This window comes from Rhinoderma darwinii, chromosome 8 (assembly GCF_050947455.1).
Source record: "Rhinoderma darwinii isolate aRhiDar2 chromosome 8, aRhiDar2.hap1, whole genome shotgun sequence".
Taxonomy (NCBI): Eukaryota; Metazoa; Chordata; class Amphibia; order Anura; family Rhinodermatidae; genus Rhinoderma; species Rhinoderma darwinii.
The window spans coordinates 10,817,364-10,843,110 of record NC_134694.1 but is presented as its reverse complement, the minus strand read 5'-3'; the positions used below and the strand labels follow the sequence as shown (position 1 = coordinate 10,843,110).

The 25,747-nt window shown below is 44.5% G+C and overlaps 1 protein-coding gene across 2 annotated transcripts in view; it reads right to left on the bottom strand.

The window, feature by feature from the left end:
• ZBTB34 (zinc finger and BTB domain containing 34) overlaps positions 1-25,747 on the bottom strand; it is a 48,799-nt gene that overhangs the window by 5,739 nt on the left and 17,313 nt on the right. Inside the window, exon 1 of one of the 2 annotated variants that reach the window (XM_075835056.1) lies at positions 18,850-18,985. The exons of the other annotated variant lie outside the window; for it this stretch is intronic. The gene's annotated coding sequence lies outside the window, so the exon portion shown is untranslated. Of the gene's footprint in view, positions 1-18,849; positions 18,986-25,747 lie in introns of those variants that run through there. 2 annotated transcript variants of the gene reach the window in all.

The following is a 25,747-nucleotide window of genomic DNA, read 5'->3' as shown; positions in this document are numbered from 1 at the left end:
ATAGATTGAAGAGGGGAGAGTTTGGTGAGGGGAAGACCGACTAGTAATGAGTTACAGTAGTCAAGACGAGAGTGAATCAGAGCAACAATGAGAGTTTTGGCGGTTTCCTCCGGAAGAAAAGGGCGAAATCTGGAGATGTTTGAGGTGAAAATGACAGGAGGGTGAAAGTGATTGAATGTGAGGAGTAAAGGAAAGATCGGAGTCAAAACTAACCCCCGAGACAGCGGGCATGCTGCTTAGGAGTTATGGTAGTGCCACACATGGAGATGGAGATATCAGGTTTAGGGAGGTTAGTAGATGGTGAGAACACAAGGAGCTCAGTTTTAATTTTTATTGAAATCTTTTCAAAAAGGACATGTGATAATATAAAATCAAGATAGTAAAAAATGAACATACATCAATACAGACGGGCAGAAATAAACAAATTGCTGACCTCCAAACATAGGAAATAAAACAGAATAATCCGGGAAGGAAGAAATCAGGAAGAGAAAGGATTTAGGAGGGAAGGAAGAGCGTGCCAGAGAGATATCTCATACACATCATTCACTAAAGTTTTGGGTCCAGGGTTCCCAAAAAGCAACAAAGGACGAAAATCTGTCTTAGGTAAAAAAGTCGCTCATACATGCAATTCGTTGACACCATGTCTGTCACCTCAGTACAAGTAGGGCAAAAGGAGCTCAGTTTTAGAAAGATTCAGTTTCAGATCGAGAGAGGACATGATGTTAGAGACAGCGGACAGACAATCACTGGTGTTCTGTATTAGAGCAGGGGTGATGTCACGGGAAGAGGTATATAATTGGGTGTCATCAGCGTAGAGATGGTACTGGAAGCCAAATAGGGGCTGTGCAGAGAGAAAAGGAGAGGACCTAGAACTGATCCCTGAGGAACCCCGATAGCAAGTGGATAAGGAGAAGTAGAACCAGCGAATGACACACAAAGAGAAGTCAGAGAGATAGGAGGGAAACCAAGAGAGCCGCGTCTTTAAGGCCAATAGAGTGGAGCATGTTAAGTAGGAGTTTGTGGTCTACAGTGTCAAAGGCGGCAGAGAAATCCAGATTTAGCCGCCAAGAGATCATTTGAGACTTTAGTACGGGCAGTCTCTGTGGAGTGTAGAGTGCGGAAACCAGATTGTAAGGGGTCTAGAATGGAGTTAGCGGATGAGGCGAGAGTAGACCAAGCGTTCCAGGAGTTTGGAGATCAAGGGCAGGTTAGAGACTGGTCGGTAGTTAGCAGCGCTGGATGGGTCAAGAGTTGTTTTTTTCTCATAATGGGCTTATGTTGAAAAGGGGAGGGAAATAAAGCAGAAAAAAAAAAAAAAAGAGAGAGAGGTTAAATATTTTAGTCGGGTGACCAGTGACAGCTGGGGAGAGGGACTGGAGGAGGTGTGAGGGGACAGGATCACTAGGACAGGTAGTAGGACGAGAAGAAGAGGAGCCTCGACGACGACTTCTGTTATTGGGTGAAATGCTGAGAATGAAGAAGAGGGGGTGCGGGGGGGAAGGGGATCGATGTTACTCGGGGACTGGGAGAGAATATCATGCCGGACGTGGTCAATTTTAACTGTAAAATAAGTGGTTAGGTCTTCAGCACGGAGATCTGTGATTGGCGTCTGCACTTCAGGACTAAGGAGGGAGTGAAAAGTATCAAAGAGGCGTTTTGGATTATTAGATAGTGTGGAGATGAGAGAAGTGAAATAGACTTGTTTGGCGCGGTGAAGGGCAGAGTTGTACGTTTTGAGCATAAATTTGTAATGGAGGAAATCTGCAGCCAAATGCGATTTTCTCCCCAGTCGTTCAGCACATCTCAAGCACCGCTGAAGAAAGCGGGATTGAGGCGCGTGTCAGGGTTGTCGTCGTCTTTGTCGGGTGGTTCGGAGTGTAGGGGGGGCTGCTTCATCCAATGCATTTTTGAGACTGTTATTGTAATCTTTGGCAGCCAGATTGGGACAGGAGAGGGAAGAGATGGGGGACAATGAGGACGGTAGACTGTCTATGAGTCTCCGAGTGTTAATGGCATGTAGATTTCTGTATGTCATACGTAGGGATGACCTGAGGAGGCAGAGAATATTTGATAGTAAAGGAGAGAAGATTGTGGTCAGAGAGCAGGAGAGGAGAGTTAATAAAGTCAGAAACTGAGCAGAGCCGGAAGACGACCAGGTCAAGTGAATGCCCGTCCTCATGTGTAGGAGAGTTAGTAAGTTGTGACAGACCGAGGGACGAGGTTAAAGATAGAAACTGGGAGGCAGATGAGGAGATTGGGTTATCAATGGGGATGTTGAAGTCACCCATGATGAGAGTGAGTGTTTCGGAGGATAGAAATTGTGGAAGCCAGGCAGCAAAATGATCCAGGAATTGGCGGGGTGAGCCCGGGGGGGGGGGGGCTGTAGACAACTGCCACTCTGAGGGAAAGGGGTGAAAGAGTCTGAGGGTGTGAACTTCAAAGGAGGGGAATGTGAGTGAGGGGACGGGGGGGGAAAAAAAAAAAAAATCACCTGGAAAGTGCAGTGTGGGGAAAGAAGTATACCTACTCCTCCACCCTGCCTGTTCTCAGGTCTGGGGGCATGAGAGAACTGGAGACCACCATAAGATAGAGCAGCAGGGGAAGCAGTGTCAGACAGGTGTAGCCATGTTTCTGTAAGAGCCAGGAGGTTGAGAGAGTACGGGTATGTTCACACGCACTGTTTTCAGACGTAATTTGGGCGTTTTACGCCTCGAATTACGCCTGAAAAACGGCTCCATTACGCCTACAAACATCTGCCCCTTGCTTTCAATGCGTTTTATGATCTGCTCCCACGAGGTGTAATTTGATGCGTCGCTGTCAAAAGACGGGGCGTAAAAGACACCCGCGTCAAAGTGCATGTCACTTCTTGGGACGTTTTTGGAGCAGTTTTTCATTGACTCCATTGAAAAACAGCACCAATAACGTCCGTAAAATACGCCGCTAAAAACAAGAGTTGTTAAAAAACGTCTGAAAATCAGGAGCTGTTTTCAGGCGAAAACAACTGCGTAATTTCAGACGGATTTTGCAACTGCGTGTGAACATACCCAAGGAAAGGAATAAGTCATGAATAAAGGGGAGTTTGTTGCACACGGACCAATAATTCCAGAGCGCACAGTTAAAAGAGACAGAAGACAGACAAGAAATGTTGAGGAGATTTGCAGGAGAAAGGAATGAGACAGCAGATGGTTTAGTGATGTATGAGAGTGACTTGTGTTGAGCAGTGGCATGAGATGGGTTAAGATGATTCAGCAAAGTGATTAGTGCATGGGAGCTGTACATGGGCGAGGGAAGGAGAATTTTTTAACCCCTTCCCTCTTTGGCCACTTTTGACCTTCCTGACAGAGCCTCATTTTTCAAATCTGACATGTTTCACTTTATGTGGTAATAACTCCGGAATGCTTTTACCTATCCAAGCGATTCTGAGATTGTTTTCTCGTGACACATTGGACTTTATGTTACTGGCAAAATTTGCCCGATACATTCAGTATTTAATTGTGAAAAACACCAAAATTTAGTGAAAAATTTCAAAAATTAGCATTTTTCTCAATTTAAATGTATCTGCTTGTAAGACAGGCAGTTATACCACACAAAAATGTTGCTAACTAACATCCCCCATATGTCTACTTTATATTGGCATCGTATTTTGATCATCATTTTATTTTTCTAGGACGTTACAAGGCTTAGAACTTTAGCAGCAATTTCTCACATTTTCAAGAAAATTTCAAAATGCTATTTTTACAGGGGCCAGTTTAGTTGTGAAGTGGCTTTAAGGTCCTTAGATATTAGAAACCCCCAATAAGTCACCCCATTTTAAAAACTGCACCCATCAAAGTATTCAAAACAGCATTTAGAAAGTTTCTTAACCCTTTAGACGTTGCGCAGGAATTAAGGCAAAGTAGAGGTGAAATTTACAAAGTTTATTATTTTTTTCCAGAATTTATCTAGGGGTGTAGCAAGCATTTTGACCGGCCAGTTTTTTTGCAAAAATTTTTGGAACTAGGCCATGAAAATGAAAATCTACATTTTTTTCAAATAAAATGTAGGTTTAGTTAATTTTTTTTCATTTCCAAAAGAACTAAAGTAGAAAAAGCACCACAACATTTGTAGAGCAATTTCTCCTGAGTAAAACAATACCCCACATGTGGTAATAAACGATTGTTTGGACACACGGCAGGGCTTAGAGTGGAAAGAGCGCCATTTGGCTCTTGGAGCTCAAATTTAGCAGGAATGGTTTGCGGAGGCCATGTCGCATTTGCAAAGCCCGAGGGGACAAAACAGTGGAAACCCCCAACAAGTGACCCTATTTTGGAAACTATACCCCTTGAGGAAATTATCTAGGGGTATAGTGAGCATTTTGACCCCACAGGTTTTTTGAAGAAATTATTGCAAGTAGGCTGTGAAAATGAAAATCTACATTTTTTTCAAATAAAATGTAGGTTTAGCTAATTTTTTTTCATTTCCACAAGGACTAAAGGAGAAAAAGCACCATAAAATTTGTAAAGAAATTTCTCCCGAGTAAAAAAATACCCCACATGTGGTAATAAACGGCTGTTTGGACACACAGCGAGGCTGAGAAGGGAAAGAGCGCCATTTGGCTTTTGGAACTCAAATTTAGCAGGAATGGTTTGCGGAGGCCATGTCGCATTTGCAAAGCTCCTGAGGGGACAAAACAGTGGAAACCCCCAACAAGTGACCCCATTTTGGAAACTACACCCCATGAGGAAATTATCTAGGGGTGTAGCAAGCATTTTGACCAGCCAGTTTTTTTACAGAACTTATTGTAAGTAGGCCGTAAAAATGAAAATCTAAATTTTTTCAAAGAAAATGTAGGTTTAGGTATTTTTTTTTCATTTCCACAAGGACTGAAGGAGAAAAAGCACCGCAACATTTGTAAAGCAACTTCTCCCGAGTAAAACAATACCCCACATGTGGTCACAAACATCTGTTTGGACACACGGTAGGGCTCAGAATGGAAGGAGCACCATTTGGATTTTGGAATGGTTTCTGGGTGTCATGTCATATTTGCTGAGCCCCTGTAGTACTAGTACAGTGGAAACACCCCAAAAGTGACTCCATTTGGGAAACTGCAACCCCTGAGGAATCATCTAGGGGTATAGTGAAAATTTTGATCCCAAAGGTTTTTTGCTGAATTAATTAGAATTAAGCCATGAAAATGAAAAATCATTTTTTTTTCCAACAAGATGTCGTTTTAGATACACATTTTTCATTTTTGCAAGGAATAGAGAAGAAAAAGCACCCCAACATTTGTCAAGTAATTTCTCCCGAGTACGGTAACACCCCATATGTGGTTATAATCAGCTGTTTACGTATATGGGAGCATTCAGAAGAAAAGGAGCGGTATTTATCTTTTGGAGCGTAGATTTTGCTGGAATGGTTTGCGGACGCCATGTTGCATTTGCAAAACCACTGATGTACCAAACAAAAGTGACCCCGTTTTAGAAACTACACCCCTAAAGGCATTTATCAAGGGGTGTAGTGAGAATTTAGACTCCACAGGTGTTTTTCAGAAATGAATACGCAGTGGATTGTGCAAAGTGAAAATTGCAATTTCTCCACTGATCTGCCCATTCACCGCACAAGATGTTGTGCCCCTAGAGAATGTTACCCCATAAATTGTTAAGCGGGTTCTCACGGGTATGGTAATGCCTTACTTGTGGCCATAAATTGTGGTTTGGGGACACTGTAGGGCTAAGAAGGACTAGACCGCCATTTTGAGCATGGATTTTGCTTGGTAATAGTTCTGTTTGGGGTTTTGCTGGTATTTCCGTTTATAATGTGGTGGCATATGTAAGCTGGGCGGAGTGTATCAGGGTATATGTAATCTGTGCAGAGTACATCAGGGCATAATAAGAGGGTATAATAATGGGGTAAATAATACAATTATCCATAGATGTGTGTTACGCTGTGAAGCGATCCGTTATGCACAGGCCGGCGTCACACTGATAAACGGTTTTCTTTCTTATCCCCCTTTTGTAACGCTCTGCACCTTTTGGGGACTTTTTTTCTCCTTCGTAGTTTGGGAAATATTACTGGGAAAGTTTTGCACTGGTATAATACGGGCGCCCTCGCTTCCAGCGGATGTCCCTTCCCTTTCCTAGTTCCTAAATCCTGGGGCCCTGAAACTGAAGGAATGTTCCCCTCAGGCCTGCGCATTGAGATGTTTTTCATCACCGCATTACTAGTGCCATAACGTTTTTATTTTTCAGTAGATTGAGCGGCGTGCGGGCTTGTTTTTTGCGAGACGGGCTGTAGATTTTATTGGTACCATTTTAGAACACATACGACTTTTTGATCACTTTTTATTTCATTTTTTGGTAAAGGAAATTACCAAAAACAAGCAATTCTGGAATAGTTTATTGGTTTTTTTATCGGCATCCACAGTGCGCCCTAAATTACATGTTAGCTTTATTCTGCGGGTCGATACGATTACGGCCATACCAAATTTATATAGTTTTTTTATGTATTGCGGCTTTTGCACAATAAAATCACTTTTTTTATAAAATCATTTGTTTTCTGTGTCGACATTCTAAGACCCATAACTATTATTTTTGCGTGCACAAAGCGGTGTCAGGGATTATTTTTTGCGGGACGGATTGTCGTTTTTATTAGTACTATTTTGGAGTAAATGTGACTTTTTGATCACTTTTTATAGCATTTTTTGGAAGGAGATGTGACCTAAAAACAAAGATTCTGGCGCTGTTTTTCATGTTTTTTTTTTACCGCGTTCACTGTGCGGGATAAATTACATAATTGTTTTGTAGTTTGGGTCGTTACGTACGCGGCGATACCAAATTTATATAGTTTTTTTTATGTATTGCGGCTTTTGCACAATAAAATCACTTTTTTTATAAAATCATTTGTTTTCTGTCTCGCCATATTCTAAGACCCAGAACATTTTTATTTTTGCGTGCACGAAACGGTGTCAGGGATTATTTTTTGCGGGACGGATTGTCGTTTTTATTAGTACTATTTTGGAGTAAATGTGACTTTTTGATCACTTTTTATAGCATTTTTTGGAAGGAGACGTGACCTAAAAACAAAGATTCTGGCGCTGTTTTTCATGTGTTTTTTTTACCGCGTTCACCGTGCGGGATAAATTCCATAATAGTTTTGTAGTTTGGGTCGTTACGGACGCGGCGATACCAATTATGTATAGTTTTTTTTTATTTTTACGGTTTTTCCCATAATAAATGACTTACTATGGAAAAAAAGTCAGTTTAGCTTTATTTTTATTTGAAATGTGTGTGTTTTTATTGTTTTACCACATTTTTATTAACTTTTTTTTACTTTTTTTACTTGTCCCACTAGGGGACATGAGGGCCTGATGCCCCGATCGCTACTCTAATACACTGCACTACATACGTAGTGCAGTGTATTAGCGCTGTCAGTTATTCACTGACAGCAAGCCTATGAGGACACGCCGCAGGCGGGTCCTCATCGGCTCCCGTACAAGGCAGACTCGGACGCCATTTTCTGGCGTCCGATTGCCACAGCAACCCTATTGAGCGCAGCATCTGAGGGGTTAATCTGCCGGATCGGAGAATAGCTCCGGTCCTGGCAGTTACAGGAGGGTGCCAGCTGTATAATACAGCTGTCACCCCGCGGTGATGGTGCCGGCTCTGCTTCTGAGCCGGCACCATCACTGTGCCGTATATATACGGCGCTTTGCGGGAAGCACCTCCCGACAGCGCCGTATATATACGGCGGATGTCGGGAAGGGGTTAAAGGGCTAAATGGGTGGTAGGATTGTAAACCAACAACAGATACAATGATGAGTGAGGCAGTAAACATGTTGCGATGGTTTGGTCGTAGGAAACAGATACAAATTCGAAAGTAATAATTATAATGTATTCAAGTTTGTTTAGTCCACATAGCTTACCTGTCACTTACCCTGTCTAAGGCCCTGTTCACACTGAGTTTTCTGCAGGCAGAAAATTCTGCCTCAAAATTCCATCTGGAATTTTGAGGCAGATTTTGATCTGCCTGCATGACGTTTGCGGCGATTTTTGCCATTGAGCGCCTCGGGCAAAAACGCTGCGAAAAACAGCTTTATGCTAATGACTTTCTTAATGCCCAACTGGGCATGTTTTGACCAACTGGGCGTTGTACAGAGGAGTGTGACGCTGACCAATCAGTGTCAAACACTTCTCTCCATTCATGTAATCAGCACATAGTGATCCTGCATTGTTCACTATGTGCTGCCACATACTCACACATTAACGTTACTGAAGCGTCCTGACCATGAATAGACATCACCTCCAGCCAGGACAGGATGTCTATTCACAATCCCGACACTTCAGTAACGTTTGTGTGGGACTTACAGCACAGCAAGCGTAATCTCGCGAGATCAAGCTGTAAATGACAGCACAATGTGATCTCGATATGCTTTTAAGCTCGTTCGGTTATCAAATAAACTAGACACCAGGTGAAAAAACGGTGCAGAGATAAACAAACCAGCTGGTCTGGAGCGATCATAAAACCTAAAGAGAACCTTTCACCTCCCCAAACATGTGCAGCATGTTATAGGAAAGGCTTCACAAACCCGGTCTCACGTAAAATTATTTTTCTAACTCCCTCCGTTATTTACATATCGGTGCCGTTATATTTGGTTATATTAAGACTATTTTACAAATGCGGTTTGGACTCCCCCCTATGGTATATAGAGGACTATAACATGGCTTATTTGCTGGCCTGCACCTTATATATAGGAGAGATCCGGGACACACGTGCCATCACGTCAGCCCTCTTCTTTTGCTGTACAGTATAACAGAACAACGTTATAGGAGATTCTGTAAGTAGGTCAGGAGAACTGTCTGCAATCTTAATATGAGGCAGGAGGAATAAGTCTAACAATAAAAGCTGTATACATTTCCCACATGCACATACTTAACTGTGTGTACTTAACGGTGTGCTATCACGTCATATTAAAGGGGTATTCCGGTTACGACAAGTTACTCCCTATCCATAGCGTAAGGAGTAACTTGCTGATCGGTGGGTGTCCGACAGCTCGAACCCCCACCGTTTATGAGAATGGGGAGGCAGAAGTTGCCTGAACCCCAAGTTTGAACCGAGCGGCAGGTTATTCATACGCACTGCCGCGCCATTCATTCTCTATGGGAGCTCCGGAGATTAGAGTGCAGTGTTCGGCTTTTTCCGGCGCTGCCATAAAGGATGGATGGATCGGCAGCGTTAATAAGTGACCTGCAGCTCGGTTTACACATGGGGTTCGGGCAACTTCGGGCTCCCCGTTCTCGTAAACTGTGGGGGTCTGAGCTGCCGGACACCCACCGTTCAGCAAGTTACCCCTTACCTTACGGATAGGGGGTAACTTGTTGTAGACGGAACACCCCTTTAATGTATGCAAATTACGCTGCTTATAGCTATAAAGTGTCAATGAGACAAAAGCTCTTCGGATGACTTAATATGCTAAGATTTTGCAAAGGTCAGATTTACGAAGCGATACGATGGTAGCGATTTGGTTCAATGAAAAAAAAAATTTCGGGTCCTTGACACATTGAAATTGATCTAATTGCATGCAAAAATCGCACAATGTACACCCCATCCAAATGAATGACGGATTTATACGGAAAACGGATAACTAGTAGCACGCACATTGTATCCGTCATGCTGAATTTGGTAGGACAAAAAGAAAATAATTTATAATGCCCATCAGTGTAACGTCTGCAGGACCAGAATTTCATTCTTTCCGAAATGCTGCAATTCTTATAATCCAAAAATTAAAGGGTAACTAAACGTTCAGACCTCTGACATGTCAAAGTGACATGTCGAAGATTTGATTGGTGGGGGTCCGAGCACTGAGTCAGCGCTTCGCTTCAGTTCGGCTTTTCCGGAAAGCCGATGTAGCGGTGTACGGGCTCATAGACTTTCTATTGAGCCCGTACTCCGATACATTGATTTCCGGAAAAAGACGAACAGAAACAATGCGGCTCAGCGCTCACATGAGAGCTTCTGCCACTTTGTTTAAGCAATCGGTGGCGGTCTCAGTGCTCGGACCCCCACCAATTAAATCTTCTGACATGTCACTATGACACGTCAGAAGTTTGTTGAACGTTTAGTTACCCTTTAATGCTCTGGGTCGTGCTATAAGGCACCTGGCATCAGGACAGTCTCCATTTACAAGAGGGAATCTTGCTGGATAATGAACTAGTGGGCACAAATGCTCCCAACAGATCAGAGAAAACTAAAACGGAATATTTTTTTAAAAATAAAGCTGTTTCCTAAGAAACTTGTCTTGCAGGGAAAAGGTCATCCAGTGTCACCCACAATTTGCAGCACAACTGCCACATGATTTCATTGCTTCCCAATGGAGGCAAAGTTGCCATTTACCTTGGGACTGGTCACTGCAGAGTAAACGTAGTATTACATGGAGGCCATTCGGTTAAATGGCAGTATATGACTGTCTATCAAGTGCACAAGAGCTGTCTCAGAGGGGGGTCCTGAGTGGGGCACCCTCCTTTAGGACGTCCATATGCATTAAAGCAAATTGATAGTAGTTGCCTTCATGCAAAAACCCCTTTAGGGTATGTATGGCATGGACGTGGCAGATAGCCGCATCAGCAACCTGTTCAGCACGGCTTTCAAATAGCTTGTTAATGGCCGTGCGTTGTTGCAGGTTAGGCTGCGTTCACATCTGCGTTGTGGCTTCCGTTCTAGCGTATCCGTCAGAGGACCACAAGAACGGAAGTTAACGTTTACGTCACTACACCCATTGATTTCAATGGGTTTTATTTTTGTATCAGTTGTGCTCCGTTCCGTCAGGTTTCCATTTTTTTGACAGAAGAACTACCGTAGTCTGCTGCGCTATTGTTTCCGTCAAAAATGACGGAAACCTGATGGAAAGGAGCTTTCTGGCTTTTTTTATTTATTATTTTTTTCTTAACATTGAAGTCAATGGATGACAGATACAAACTGACTAAAAATTAAAGCAAGAAAAATGCAAAGATAAAAACGGAGAATAACTGATGACAAACGGAAAGAAGAAAGTCTGTTCTTTTGACCGATCTGTCAAAAACAAACATATTTTACCTTACGTTGCATTCAGTTTGGCGTCACTCAGTCTGTGCGTTTTTTTTTCCCATTTCAACAGTTCCGTTAGAACAGATGTCACAACGCAGATGCGAACAAAACCTAAAATGTCTGTTTACCTGTAAAATCGCACGGCCATAAAGGGTTTGGCCAACAACGCAAATAAGCAATTTGACAACTGCAACGAAGAGGGTGCCAGACGCACCAATGCCGCTCAGCGGGAAAAAAAAAACTAAAATAAAAAAAAAAAAGCCCTCATTAGTAGATACAAGTAATTTCCAATGTAATGGACGAAACTTAATTCGGCCGCAAGTCCCGGACCGAACTCAGTGCAGGGAGCTGGGCTCCTAGCATCATAGTTATGTACGACGCTAGGAGTCCCTGCCTCTCCGTGGAACTACTGTCCTGTACTGAAAGCATGATTACAGTACGTGACAGTTGTCCTGCAGAGAGGCAGGGACTCCTAGCATCGTACATAAGTATGATGCTAGAAGCCCGGCTCCCTGCAGTGTTTTCGGTCCGGGACTTGCGGCCGAATTACGTTCCGTCCATTACGGACCTAATGTGCTCGTGTGAACCTGGAGCTGACCGCACAGACTAATGATTCTCCAGAAGTTATAATCACATCACGGACGCTGCAGAAAAATCCTAATTTAGGCTGGGTTCACACGGACTGAGTTTTTTGACACGGAAACCGCATCAGAAAAAAATGCAAAAAAAAAACAAAACGGCCAAAATGCCTCCCATTGCGGTTGCGGAAAAACCTGCTCGCGGGAAAAAGAAGGGACATGCCTTATCTTCGGGCGTTTACACCTCTGACCTCCCATGGACATCAATGGGAGGCAGAGAAAGCGTATTTCGCCGCGTTTTATGTCCAAGCGGAATTTTGAGGCAGGTTTTCCTCCTGCAAAAAACGCTGTGTGAACATAGCCTTACTTTCAATAATTCAGTCCGGGGTCAAGAGGTCAGGGGGTTGTGCTACAATACGTAGGATTGTTGAGGGACTTTATACAAAATCTAGGGACTTCCATGTAGGCTACAGACTCATATGGACAAGTGTCCCAGAAATCCTAGATCGGTGAACAAATTCCAAGTAAATGAGCTGCAATACTAGACATGGCCCATGGACAAAAGTGGCGCTGTTTCTAGGAGGAAAAACAAAAAGCTGACTTTTTTTTATAATCTCACACAGTATTTTTTAAAAGCAAAGTCTCCTTTAATCTCTATGTGCCATATGGGAAAAGATTAAACAGTACAACAGTGAGATGTAAAGAACCGGAGTGATTTTTGGAGTGTTTACCTAACACACTGTGACGACATTCCTGAGTTATGTAGTGAAACATGCACTACTTGTTACAGATCTCACGTCCGGATGTGGCTGCTGTAAAAGCACGAGGAAAGAGGTAACTAATTTCTTGAAAAGAAATGTTCAAGGTGCTCGACAAAAAGTTTTGATCAAAGGGACCGTACAAAAAAAAACAAAAAACCTCGAGAAGTAATATATTCCCAGATAATGAAGGGCTATGCAAAAAGCAACTACAGCCGGCCATACACATCAGACAGAGATTTCAGCCGTCAATCTAATGTGTATGGGGGCATCCCAGCTCTCCCCTGGTGGCAGATGTCGGGGGTAAGAAGGATGGGGCATGTTGGACTTTAACTTGCCGGATCCTTTGTTCCCACAGGAAAGCCGCCAATGGAGAAAGCATCGACTTACTCCCTTCTCCCTATTGAAATCAACATCGCACGGCCGAGCAGGACACACATTTTTAAGGCTGCTATAATTGGGATGAAAATTAAAATTGTAGTGAGGAGGGTTGGGAGAGGAGCCTCTGCCACCTCTCCTGTGCTGAACAGGCCTGGTAATGGGGGAGTCAGGGAAGATGCTTGTAAAACAAACAATTGTTTGGCCAAAAGCGATGGAACGCTTAAAGGGGAATTCCAACAAATTACATTTAAGGACAGAGGGTCCTTCAGGGTCTGACTCCTTTGTGATGGCCGCAAGGTCCCATAGTGAAATATTTAGGCTACGTTCATACGCTTAACAAAAAACAGCTGAAAATACGGAGCTATTTTCAAAGGAAAACAGCCCCAGATTTTCAGCCGTTTTTGAAGCCATTTTTCTATTGAGTCAATGAAAAAAACAGCTCCAAATACAGCTCAAGAAGTGACACGCACTTTTTTACGGAGCGGTTTTTTACGTGCCAAAAAACACCCCGTGGTAATGGAAAGCAGGTTTTCCCATTGAAATAAATGAGTAGATGTTTGGAGGCGTTCTGCTTCCGATTTTTCAGCATGGCCCGAAAAACGGCTGAAAATAGCCCGTGTGAACACAACCTGCTGGTAACCAAAAGTCCCAGTGCAGCCCCTGGATTAACATACAGCATTTTTCGTGGCGTTTTAAACAGCGTTTTTTGATGCTTTAAGTGCGGCCAGATGTTACATTAAAGTCTAGAGAGAAATATAAAATGCACTACATACAACTATTAGGTTTTGGGGCGCTTTTGTTGGTCTTTGGCGTTTATTTTTTTCAAAACGCAGTACGATCTGTACAAACACAAATTTCACAAAAAAAGCAAAAAAAAAAAAAAAGCGCTGTTGAATTTTGTATAACGCTGTTGTTTTTTTACACCGATTTTGACAAGAAAACCGTGTGGCAATCAGCAACAAAAAAAATATATATCTCCATTTAATTCAATGGGAGGTAAAGGCGTTTTGTTTTTTTCTGGCCGGATTATGTAAAAAAGAAGCCTTTTCTGCTTCTGGACCTCCATTGAAATCAAAGAGGCGAAAAAAGCCACGCTGTTCGTATGGCGCGCTTAACATTTGCTAAATAAAAAAGCCGAAAAAAATACAAATAAAACAAAAATTGCACATTTCAATACCTCAAATCCAGAAGGAAAGCTTAAAGAGGCTCTGTCACCAGATTTTGCAACCCCTATCTGCTATTGCAGCAGATAGGCGCTGCAATGTAGATTACAGTAACGTTTTTATTTTTAAAAAACGAGCATTTTTGGCCAAGTTATGACCATTTTCGTATTTATGCAAATGAGGCTCGCAAAAGTACAACTGGGCGTGTTGAAAAGTAAAAGTACAACTGGGCGTGTATTATGTGCGTACATCGGGGCGTGTTTACTACTTTTACTAGCTGGGCGTTGTGTATAGAAGTGTCATCCACTTCTCTTCACAACGCCCAGCTTCTGGCAGTGCAGCACTGTGACGTCACTCACAGGTCCTGCATCGTGTCGGCACCAGAGGCTACTCTTGATTCTGCAGCAGCATCAGCATTTGCAGGTAAGTAGCTACATCGACTTACCTGCAAACGCCGATGCTGCTGCAGAATCATCTGTAGCCTCTGGTGCCGACACGATGCCGGACCTGTGAGTGACGTCACAGTGCTGCACTGCCAGAAGCTGGGCGTTGTGAAGAGAAGTGGATGACACTTCTATACACAACGCCCAGCTAGTAAAAGTAGTAAACACACCCCGATGTACGCACATAATACACGCCCAGTTGTACTTTTACTTTTCAACACGCCCAGTTGTACTTTTGCGAGCCTCATTTGCATAAATACGAAAATGGTCATAACTTGGCCAAAAATGCTCGTTTTTAAAAAATAAAAACGTTACTGTAATCTACATTGCAGCGCCGATCTGCAGCAATAGCAGATAGGGGCTGCAAAATCTGGTGACAGAGCCTCTTTAAGGGTACGTTCACATGGCTTATTTTCAGCCGCTTTTCTGGCCGTAAAAGTCTGGACGCCTCCAAACATCTGCCCATTGATTTCAATGGGAGAAACAGTGTTTCGTTCACACTGGGGGGGGGGGGGGGGGGTTACGCAGCAGTTTGTAAAAAAACTATTTTCCCTTGAATACTGTATTTTTTCTGCCAGACAAAAAACGCAATGTGAACATACCTTAAAGAAAGGCCACAATGACTGCCAGAGTCTATGGAAAAATGTAAAGCTAGCCATGGCTCAACTAACATCTATGCCCCCAAAAACAAGCATGTTGATCGTAATGGCCATGTCGCAATAAGTGCGATAAGCAGCAGTCAGACACCGCTTATCTCCAGGTAAATGGGTCAAAATCCATTAGGTAAATATTTAAAGGCGTATTTACCATGTTAATGACCCAGATAATGTAGAAAAATAATTGACTTGACTTCAACTAGATGGATTTTTAGGCCTTAGCAGTCAAAGGTCAACCAACCTGCCAACTCACAAAAGCCTTTGGCACGCCTGGAGGCAAATGGTGTCGCCAACGTTGGGGGGAGGCTGGTGTAAGAGGTGTTACATTCACTGCAAGAGAACATTGCTGCTTCATACCAGGGAGCCGAAATTCCATGTGTGGGGGAAGGGCTGGAGGTAGTAAGTAGATTTCTTGTGCAACCACATGTGCCTGTAGAAGGTGAACCACAGCAGGAACGCTGCTGAACATGTGATCAATTCTCAGCCCGCACCATACGACGATCCCCCGCACATTAAAATTATTACCCAGAATAAACACACAACACATGTGGCCGGAGCAACGAACGTCTGGTAAACAATTATTCTAAAAGGCAAAAAAAAAAAAAACACAACTTTGAAGTAGAAGATGAACTTCAAAGAGCACAAGGATCAAATGAGCGTGGTGGTGGAGGACGTGCGCCCAAGATGAAAGCGTGATCGCCGCCTGGAAACGTGCACCAAATAATTAAGCACGATGTACGGTCCGACCTGCCATATTACAGCTGTGATCAAAAATGACAAGACATGGAGAAGGGGCATTGCCCCAACTTCGGAGTATGGGACGATCACCGATTTCAGGGGCACCAAGGTTTCCAACCATAGTTGGGGGAGGAGGGGGATAGAGGCTTTTATATGCAACTATTTGGCAATACAAAGGTGGCCAGACTGGCTAATACTGCCTTACAAGAAGCAGCCGGAGGGGCTGTAACATGAGTAGACAAATCAAGGAATGTATGATGGGGGGGATCATAGCCAAACCAGGGATCCTACGCTTCTGTGGCATTTTTTGAATTTGGATCGCCAATACTACAATAATTTGGGGAGGGGGTTGATTAGGGGAATTAAAATTTAACAGGGATATCTGATACAGAAATACAGCAGATCACTGTAAGGCTTTGTTTACACAGTGCAGATTTTTCATGTGTTTTTTAAGCCAAAATCAGGAACAGAACCTAAACAGAATATATTGAGGAAGGCCTTATAGTCTGCGCTCCAATTCTGGTTTTGATTTAAAAATTCATGCCAAATCCATACAGTGTGAACATGGCCTTAGCCTATTAGAGTCAGATTTTGGGTTCAGCATTATGTGCAACCCTGGGTCCCCCAGTGTCGAACCCTGTCATTCAGTAGACTAGTTCAAGTGTTGACGCTGTAATACGGGTCCTAAAACGTGACGGGCAGTAGATGAAATTTGAGAGAATTCGCTGGACCACAGGCAGCGATTATTAATATGATCTTACGATATCAGACTGTAGCAATCCAGTCAAAAGGAAGCAGACGTGTCCTACTATGAGGAATGGCAGGAATTTTTCCTATTCAGACCAAAATCCCAATAATTATCTGGAGATACGATTGGTTAGAGTACAACTTCTCCTTGTATTCCCAGCCAGACCAATCACAGATCTGCAGCCAGCGCCAATGAGTCTTTACTCTGCCCCTCGCTGTTACCTATGGGTAAGGCGGCTTGCAAAAAATATGACCCGAGGAAATTGCCTGTAGGAGACGTGTCGAGATAAAAACCATGACTTCACCTCTACTTGTGCGTGCCCACGTCACGGTGTACCCCTAGCCTGAGAGACCGATTAGGCTCTGTTCACACTGCCGTCAGAAGCTCGTCAGATCCTGTCTGTGGGTCCGTAAGATTTGACAGTTAGAAAAGCGCTACACACGGACACTACAATGGAACCAATTATATAAAGTCAATGAGGTTTGATGGGCACCACTGGTATTCGAACCTGGCAAACCCCGAAGCAAGTGTGAATGGAGCCTAACAGACATATAAAGCCTTGTTCACACAGTGCAGAAAAAAAAACTGCATCAAATCTGCACGGTGTAAACAAGGCCTTGTAGGAGAGGCGTGTGGTCTACTGTATTTTTATCAAAAAATCCCCCTTAACCAGGAGAAAAAGTTTTACCTCTTCCCTCTGATGGTATCTGTTCCTGCTTCATGCACATAAAAAATTACATAGTAACAAAAAAAAATAAAGCCCTTATCTTGGTTTGGAGATAGTGGAAATACTTGCAATGAACATTGAAAGGTATTTTTGTATGTGGGTGGGTAGAACTGGCAAGATAAGGAGCGATTTTAGCAATACCCACACTTTTGGACACTTATCAAAACTGGTGCAAGAAAAAAAAAAAAAAAGTTTGCCCATTGCAATTGCTCCATTTTACTTGAGGATAAACACATTTGAGATATGTCATCTGTCAAAGGACTGCAAATCAAATGTGTAGAGTGTCCAACAAGTAGAGGACAGGCTGGCATCGGAGCCTTTTCGATCCTTTGTTTTGCATAAGATAAGCGGCACTCTATCTGGCAGACGCTTATCTCCCACTAGTAGCATGCATATTGGGCAGTGTGTGTTTACGGGGCTCATCGTTGTATACGCGAAGACTATGATGAACATTGGTCTCTGAGTGATAAGTACAAAGGCTACGGCCAGAGGAACCACCAACATGGACGACATAACAGCCGGCGTTCCCTTCCAGGCTGATAAATGGCGTTGGTGTACGGGAATTATATTGTGAACCAGCGTGAATGTGTCCGTCCTTTGTGGTGTGGGGTGGACAGGACATAGGTGTCTCGGGGGTTTGCATGGAAGTTTCTATGGGATCAGCAGCGTCTGATGATAACTTTGGGAGAAGTAACTGGGATGAGTGTCGGTCAGCCTCGCTGTTGTGAAACTACAAGTCCCAGCAGGCCCTGACAGCCTTTGGATGGAATAATGTCTTTGGCTGTCAGGGCATGCTGGGAATTGTAGTTTCACAACAGCTAGACCGCCGCTGAAGGTTACTGACCCTGGTGTTAAGACCACACGTCTCCAACCGGTGGCTCTCCGGCTGTTGTGAAACTACAACTCTCAACAGAAAGAGCCATAGGAAATGGAAATGCTAGGGGGGAGGACGGGCGCGCTGAGACCTGACAAGCCCTGTTGGCCGAGGCTACGTTACGGCGCACAGAGCAGCACTCCCAAAACGAGGGTCAGTCGTATGCGGCCATATTAATACTATCCCATTGACAACTCAAAAAGTTGGTATCTGTTCCAAATGTCCAATTCTAATCTACGCTATTGACTTTAATGGTAGGAAAAAAAATGGAAACACAAATCGATGGCAAAGCTAAAATTCAGATAGACGGCGTGTTGAGACACATGGTCCGCCGGCCTCCTGGGATTTGCCCCATAGACGGGTCAGCAGTATATAAAGCACAGGGTGAGGATTGTAGGGGCATGGGGCAAGGGTCTACAGGGCTGGGTATAGGAGGAGGCATCTCAGCCTTGGATTTGGGAGGAGGGTATGTTGAGGGGGTAAAGGGCTTGGTGTAGCAGCAGGGAGTGGGGTAAGGGTGAGGTAGCTGGGTGTTGGGAAGGGAACCCCGTGCTATTCTCTGAACGGGCTGCAATGACGGAGGGTGTCCAGTGGAGGGCACTCAATAGTAGAATTTCAATACGCGGCGCCGGCAGCTTCACACATAACAAGGGAGGGGTAAGACCCCCGGAGGATATGTCGCCGGGACCCGTCTATCTTTCCCTGAGTCTTGGTTAAGGTCTCACCTGCCGGGAATAAGCCGTTTCTTTCCTCTTCACATAGCTGCGGAGAGCTCGGCCAGTGCCGGGGCCTAAACGCGGCGCTGCTCTCTCCTCAGCTGCCGGAAACGCTTTCAGGCCTCGCCCAGCGGCCACTTCCGGGTCGGCGTCTCTCCCGCAAGCCACGCCCAGCACTGCTAGTCACGCCTCGCCACCACAACCCAGAGAATTAGTATGTCTTTTTTTTTTTTTTTAAACGAACAACTTTATAGATACCTCAAAAAAGCGGACAGTAACAGGAGTCCCGTTATAGCAGATTGCTATGAAGGAGCAGCAGCGCAGGATTCCTAGCAGAGCCTAGAGCAGAAAATAAACGTGTATTTCATATTTATTCTTGGTGTTGGTGTCTTGTATGGGGGCAGCCGTGATGGGGAAGTGATCACGTGTCATTGTGAGCTGTAAATGGCCTAGGGTTATAACCTGATGCTGTGTTTTTTCCACCATTAGAGAAGACATTAATAATCAATGTTAGATTAACAGCGACTGAACGCAGGGCCCTCCCACCAAGTCTTAGACTGAAGGGCCCCGCCCCTTCGCCTTCATTTGGAGACTTTGTCGCTCCTGCTAGTGCTTATTGACTGTTGTGGCCCCCCCACAGTCCATACATTGTAGGGGTAGCTAATCAATATGGCTTCAATGTTAATAGGAAAACCCCTTAATGACCTAGCAATTTTTACGCTTTTGCATCGTCACATTCCAAGAGCTAGAACTTTGCGGGACGACTTGTAGTTTCTATCGGTACCATTTGGAAGTACATGCAACTTTTTGATCACTTTTTATAAAAAAAAAATTTGAAGGCAGGATGAACAGAAACGGCAATTCTGACATTATTTTTTATTTTATTTTTTACAGCGTTCGCCGAGCGTGTTAAATAACATTATAGCTTTGTAGTTGGGGTCGTTACGGACGCGGCGATACCAAAAACGTGTAACTTTTTCTTTTTCATAATAAAGCATTTTGGTAAGTGAAAAAAGTGGGTTTTTCATTTTTTTCGCTTATTTATTAATAACTGTATTAAACTTTTTTTTAAACTTTTTTACTAGTCCCACTAGGGGACTTCAACATGCGATCGTCCGATCGCTTTTATGATACACTGCAATACTTCTGTATTGCAGTGTATTACAGTGTATTACAGTGTATTTACAACGGACAGGCATCTGCTAGGCCAGGGGTCTCAAGCACGCGGCCCTTGGGGCTGTCATCTGCAGCCCGCAGAGCCGCTAATACAGGCTTTGCTCCGGGACTCTGTGGAATCTTCTGACATCGCTGTCCACATATGGACAGTGTTGTCTGGGGCTTCCCCAGAGCCGGAGTCCCGTGCAGAGCGCTAGTATAGGCTCTTGACATCAATGGGACTGTCGCTGTCCATACATCGACAGTGATGTCAGGGGCTTCCCCAGAGCAGGAGTCCCATTGATGTCAGGAGCACACCTGGAGTCCCAGGAAGAGCCTACTAGACCGGCTCATGCAGCTTTATGTTACCACCCCATGTGTATAAAAATGGCTGGACTATTGTACAGAACAAACACTGTTACACTTTGTGTCTCGTTTATTTCCTCATAGATTGTAAGCTCTTGCGAGCAGGGTCCTCACTCCTCAGGTTTGAATTGTAAATTAACTTTGTCACTATGTAATGTCTGATATTGTTTGTTTCATGTTCCCTCTAAATTGTAAAGTGCTGCGTAATATGTTGGCGCTATATAAAGATTATTATTATTATTATTATTACTAGCGCTCTGCCCGGGACTCCAGCTCTGGGGTTTCCCCTGACATCCATGTCTATATATGGACAGTGATGTCAGGAGCAGAGCTGGAATCCCAGGCAGAGTGCTAAAAGCGGCTCTGCTCCCGGACTCCAGCTCTGGGCATATATGGACACTGATGTCAGTGGCTTCCCCAGAGTTCCGGCGCAGAGCCTATACTAGTGCTCTGCTCCGGGACACCGACTCTGGGGTAAACCTTTATATCACTTTCCGGTCCAGGAGAATCCCCTAACCTCACTGTGTATGGACAGTGACGTCAGGGGGTCCAACAGAAAGAGGAATCCCCAGCCAAAGCGTCGGCAACGCTCTGGCTGGGGATTCCACTCCTAGAGGGAGCCCCAATGGAGCTATCTATTATCTGCGGAGGGCACGGTGGCAGCATCTACGGAGGGCATTGGCAGCATCTACAAGTGGGTGGGTGTGGCAGTATCTACAGAGGGCACTGTCAAGGCGCGGGGTGTGGACCCACTGGGCCGTACCGCCTAGCGGGATAGCAGCTGACCAACTAGATACAAAAAAATGTCTATAGTCCAGAAAGGGTACCTAAGGCAATGTAGACAGTGGCGGAGGCACAACTTGACTTTCACTGTAGATGGCACAGTAGATGCAGTGGAAGACACGACTTGACTTTCACTGTACATGTCACAGAGGCACGGTAGCACGGGATACAGGGTACAGGCAGCAGGAACGGGTATCACTGGGAACTGGAAAACACTGGGAGACCATTTGCAAGACAAACTTTAGGTATACAACAATGCACAGGCAAGGAACAAGTGGACAGAGCCCTTTTTATAGTCCAGCAGCATTCTGGGCTAATTATTGATTATAAACAACTGGACGCATACTGGCGCTTTAAGTCCGTGCACGCACAGGCGCGCGCCCCCTGCGGTAAACAGTCACAGAACCCGGAAGTGAGTGCCGGTGTCTCCCTGGAAGGAGATGCGGCCGAGAACACCGACGTCCATGGCCGGAGCCGTCAGATGGTAAAGTCTGAACGACGGTCCGCGGCCATGGACGTTACAGACACTGTGGCATTATCTACAGAGGGCACTGTGGAATTATCTATAGAGGGCACTGTGGAATTATCTATAGAGGGCACTGTGGCAGTATCTACAGAGGGCACTGTGGCAGTATCTACAGAGGGCACTGTGGCAGTATCTACAGAGGGCACTGTGGCAGTATCTACAGAGGGCACTGTGGCAGTATCTACAGAGGGCACTGTGGCAGTATCTACAGAGGGCACTGTGGCAGTATCTACAGAGGGCACTGTGGCAGTATCTACAGAGGGCACTGTGGCAGTATCTATAGAGGGCACTGTGGCAGTATCTACAGAGGGCACTGTGGCAGTATCTACAGAGGGCACTGTGGCAGTATCTATAGAGGGCACTGTGGCAGCATCTACAGAGGACTCGGTGGCACTATCTAAAAAGGGGCTGCCCAATCTTGACATCTGTCTGCCAAACGCTGCCAACTGAGCCGCCGGACTGCATTTAGCGACACTTAAACTGGAAAATTGGATTGTTGAAATAAGCACGTGGAGAAATAGCTCAAATTTTAAACCTAGCGGTATTATTATTATAGTAATATAGTGTTATAGTAGTTCAAATAACTAATTGATTAACAATAATTTTGTGTTGTATCAAATTTGAAAGTAACGCGGCCTGTCAACTTCCCATTTTTTCTATATGTGCCCACTTACCCGGCCAAGTTTGAGACCCCTATGCTAGGCCATGCCAGAGACATGACCTAGCAGGCATCCACTACAGGCAGACCTGGGGGCCGTTATTAGGCCCCTGGCTGCTATAGAAGACACTGGCACCCTGCGATCTCATAGAAAGAGGGAGCTCCATCCCTCTCTCCAAAACCACTTAATGTGGCGCTCGCTATTGAGCACCGCATCTAAGGCGTTAAACGGGTGGATTTCGATCCGCCTGCTCAGGCAGTGATGCCCCAAGTTCTCAGCTACCTCCAGTAGCTGAGAACAGGGAGTTTTATCTGCTCCCGGCGCCGCAGATTTATTCTGATGCAGCGCCATGAAAAGGCGTATGCATCAGAATAAAGCCCGTTTGTGGCCGCCGTGAAAAGTTGTATTGGTGGTCACGAACGGGCTAAGGCACCTCTTACATGGCCTGACGCGAGCCATGTAAATGGGCGTCGGTCAACAAGACAGCTCATTTACGGGCGTTCATTTGCTCCCGTCACACGGAGCCATGTATGGGGAGAAGCACTCGTTGCTACGTTCACTCATCCCCATACATTTCTATCATGTTGGCAGCACCGGGAGATGTTTTCACCGGGAGATGTGCTGCCGACAACGATAATATTTACAGCTGCATAAACAATACAATCAGCCGATGAATGAGCGTTTGCTTGTTCATCGGGTGATTGTTGCTCGATTTACGCAGGGAAATAATGGGGAATGAGCCTTATTTGAACGCTCATTTGTCCGATAATTGGCCGGTGCAAAAGGGCCTTAAGCTAATTTTAGTATTCAGTCTTTTTTTTCTCTCTTCACCCCTTGTTTTTCCATCATTTATAACATTAGGAGTCTACGTAGCTAAACTAGAGCGGGTGAAGAGGAGGGTGACAAAGGTGATTCGTTAAATGGATTACAGTACTAAGAAATTTTGGGAAATTCCATTTAGAAGGAAGACAACTTGTGGGCGATCTCAAAACAACGTACAAATGTAAAATTGGACAGTACAGAGATATTTCTAATGATCTTTTTACACCTAGGCCTGTAACAATGACATGGGGCATCCTCTATGTCTAGAGGAAGAAGGTTTCAGCATCTTTAAAGACCGGGATTCTTTACTGTAAGAGCAGTGGCACTAGGGAACTCTCTGCCACAGGATGTTGTGATTGTTAATTTGTTAAAAAGAGGTCTGGATCCTTTTCTTGAAAGATATAATATCACAAGTTATATGTAGAAGATTTCCGGAGATGGGTAATTGGTCCAGGGATTGCCATATTTGAAGTCGGGAAGGAATTTTCCCCTCTAATTTGAAGTAATTGGTAACCGCCTTATAGGGGTCAACGCTGATTTCAGGTTAGAAGAACACTCCAGGCAAGGCTGGTACATTGTTTTATGCCTAGTGCAGGGCCTGAGGGGGCGGAGCTTGACACAAGGAATCTGTGTTCTTGAATCCTTGTTTAAAACTTGGCATAAGGCCCCATGCACACGACCGTAAAAACGCCCGTAATTACGAGCCCATAGACTTCTATTGGCCACAGGTACCTTCCTGCTTTCTTACGGGAAGGTGCCCGGGCCGTTGAAAAATATAGAACATGTCCTATTTCAGGCCGTAATTACGGCACGGGCAGGCCCATAGAATTAGTAATTACGGGAGTGTTGCTAGGCGACATCAGGGGATTCCCCTGTATGCATAATTTCCAGCCCCCTTTTTTTTTTACGGGCCTGTAAATATGGGTGGAATACAGATGACAACGGACCCATTTTTACGGGCACGGGTCCGTAAATACGGGTTAAAACGTGTGACAAAGGACCCGTATTTACACCAGTATTTACGGGGACGGTCGTGTGCATGGGGCCGTGTATTCGTTTTATCCGAAGTGTTCCTTTAAGGTAAATATAAAAGACATTAGGTGGTTGCAGTGAGGCAAACCCTGGGCAAAAACTGAATTTGAGTGGCTAATGTCAGATAGTTGTCTGTAAAGCCTGACTTATTTCACCTGAACATGAAAGGGAGTTTTCCCACCATAGAAAGTAATGGCATAGTGCTAGGATAAACCATCACTTTCTAAATAGTGGGTGTCTGGCTGCTGGGAGCCTCCCGATCCTCAGAATGAAGGGGCCACAGTGCTAATTAGTGCTGCAGTACCTTAATCATGCCCATTTCAGTTTTTTTCTTCAGGGTGCTATCCGTTTTTTTAACCGATAGCACCCGGACACATTAATTTTAATAGGCCGCGCACACTTACGTTGTTTGAACGAAACCGTGTGCCCGTTCCGTCAAAAATAGGACAGGTCCTACTCCTGTCCATTTTCGACTGAACAGTCTCGGCCTTTTCATTGATTTTGTCGGAAGCCATTCACGTGCGGTCCATGTTTCACGGATCCGTCATTGACGGCCAACGAAAGTGTGCATGAGGCCTAAGAGTCTTTTCTTGCTCCGCAACACTCCTAGCCACCCTCATGCAAGGTGCTGCATGCCAACCCCAATGATTTGAATGGCGCTGTGTTTATGTAATAGGCACTAGGTTCAAGGTGGAGGCCGGGGGCAAGCAGAGTGTGGCATTGAGGAATGTCATGGGCCCTCTGTGTCCCCTTTAAAGTGGCATTTTACCAAATTGTTTGCCACAACGGTTTTTGTGTCGTCTTAGGGGAGAACTAGAGAGAAGAACGTACACTCCTTATTGCTTCCCCATTTCCTTGGATTACAGACTTTGTTACTCAGGCTTTAGAGTTGGGTGTTTTTGGAATGTTGGTGAACATCCTGGAATATTGCAAAACGCTTGTGATGCTTGTGGAGAGCAGTAAATCACATACAGTTCAACAGTTATCCAGAGTTTGCCAAGTAAAGATCGCTGTGAAGTCGTTGGCAGCTGAAGTATATACTTTGGCTCTGGCATATAATTAAAACATTGTTTAATTAGTAAGAATCTTTCTTTTTGCAGCAACACTCATAAGCATGCTAATGAGATCCAATATACTGTAGGTGAAGTGAGGACAAGTCAGGTGTGAGAAATGATTACAGGTGAATGCAATAGCTATGTTATCAGGCTCTGGATCAAGTCTCAGACGGCAGAGATCCTGACACAAAGTAGAACTCAACACAGAACACTACAACTCCCAACATTACCTGACCGTAACACAATTCTATTATACTCTATACACAACACAACACTACACCTCGCAACATGACCCGACCACTGAACATGACCGTAACACAATTATACTCTGTACATATAACACTACAACCCCCAACATGACCATAATACAATTCTTTTAAACTCTACACATAGGACACTACACCTCCCAACATGATCGGACCACTGGACATGACTATAATCCAATTCTATTATACTTTATACAAAGAACACTACAACTCCCAACATGATCTGACCACTGAACATGATTA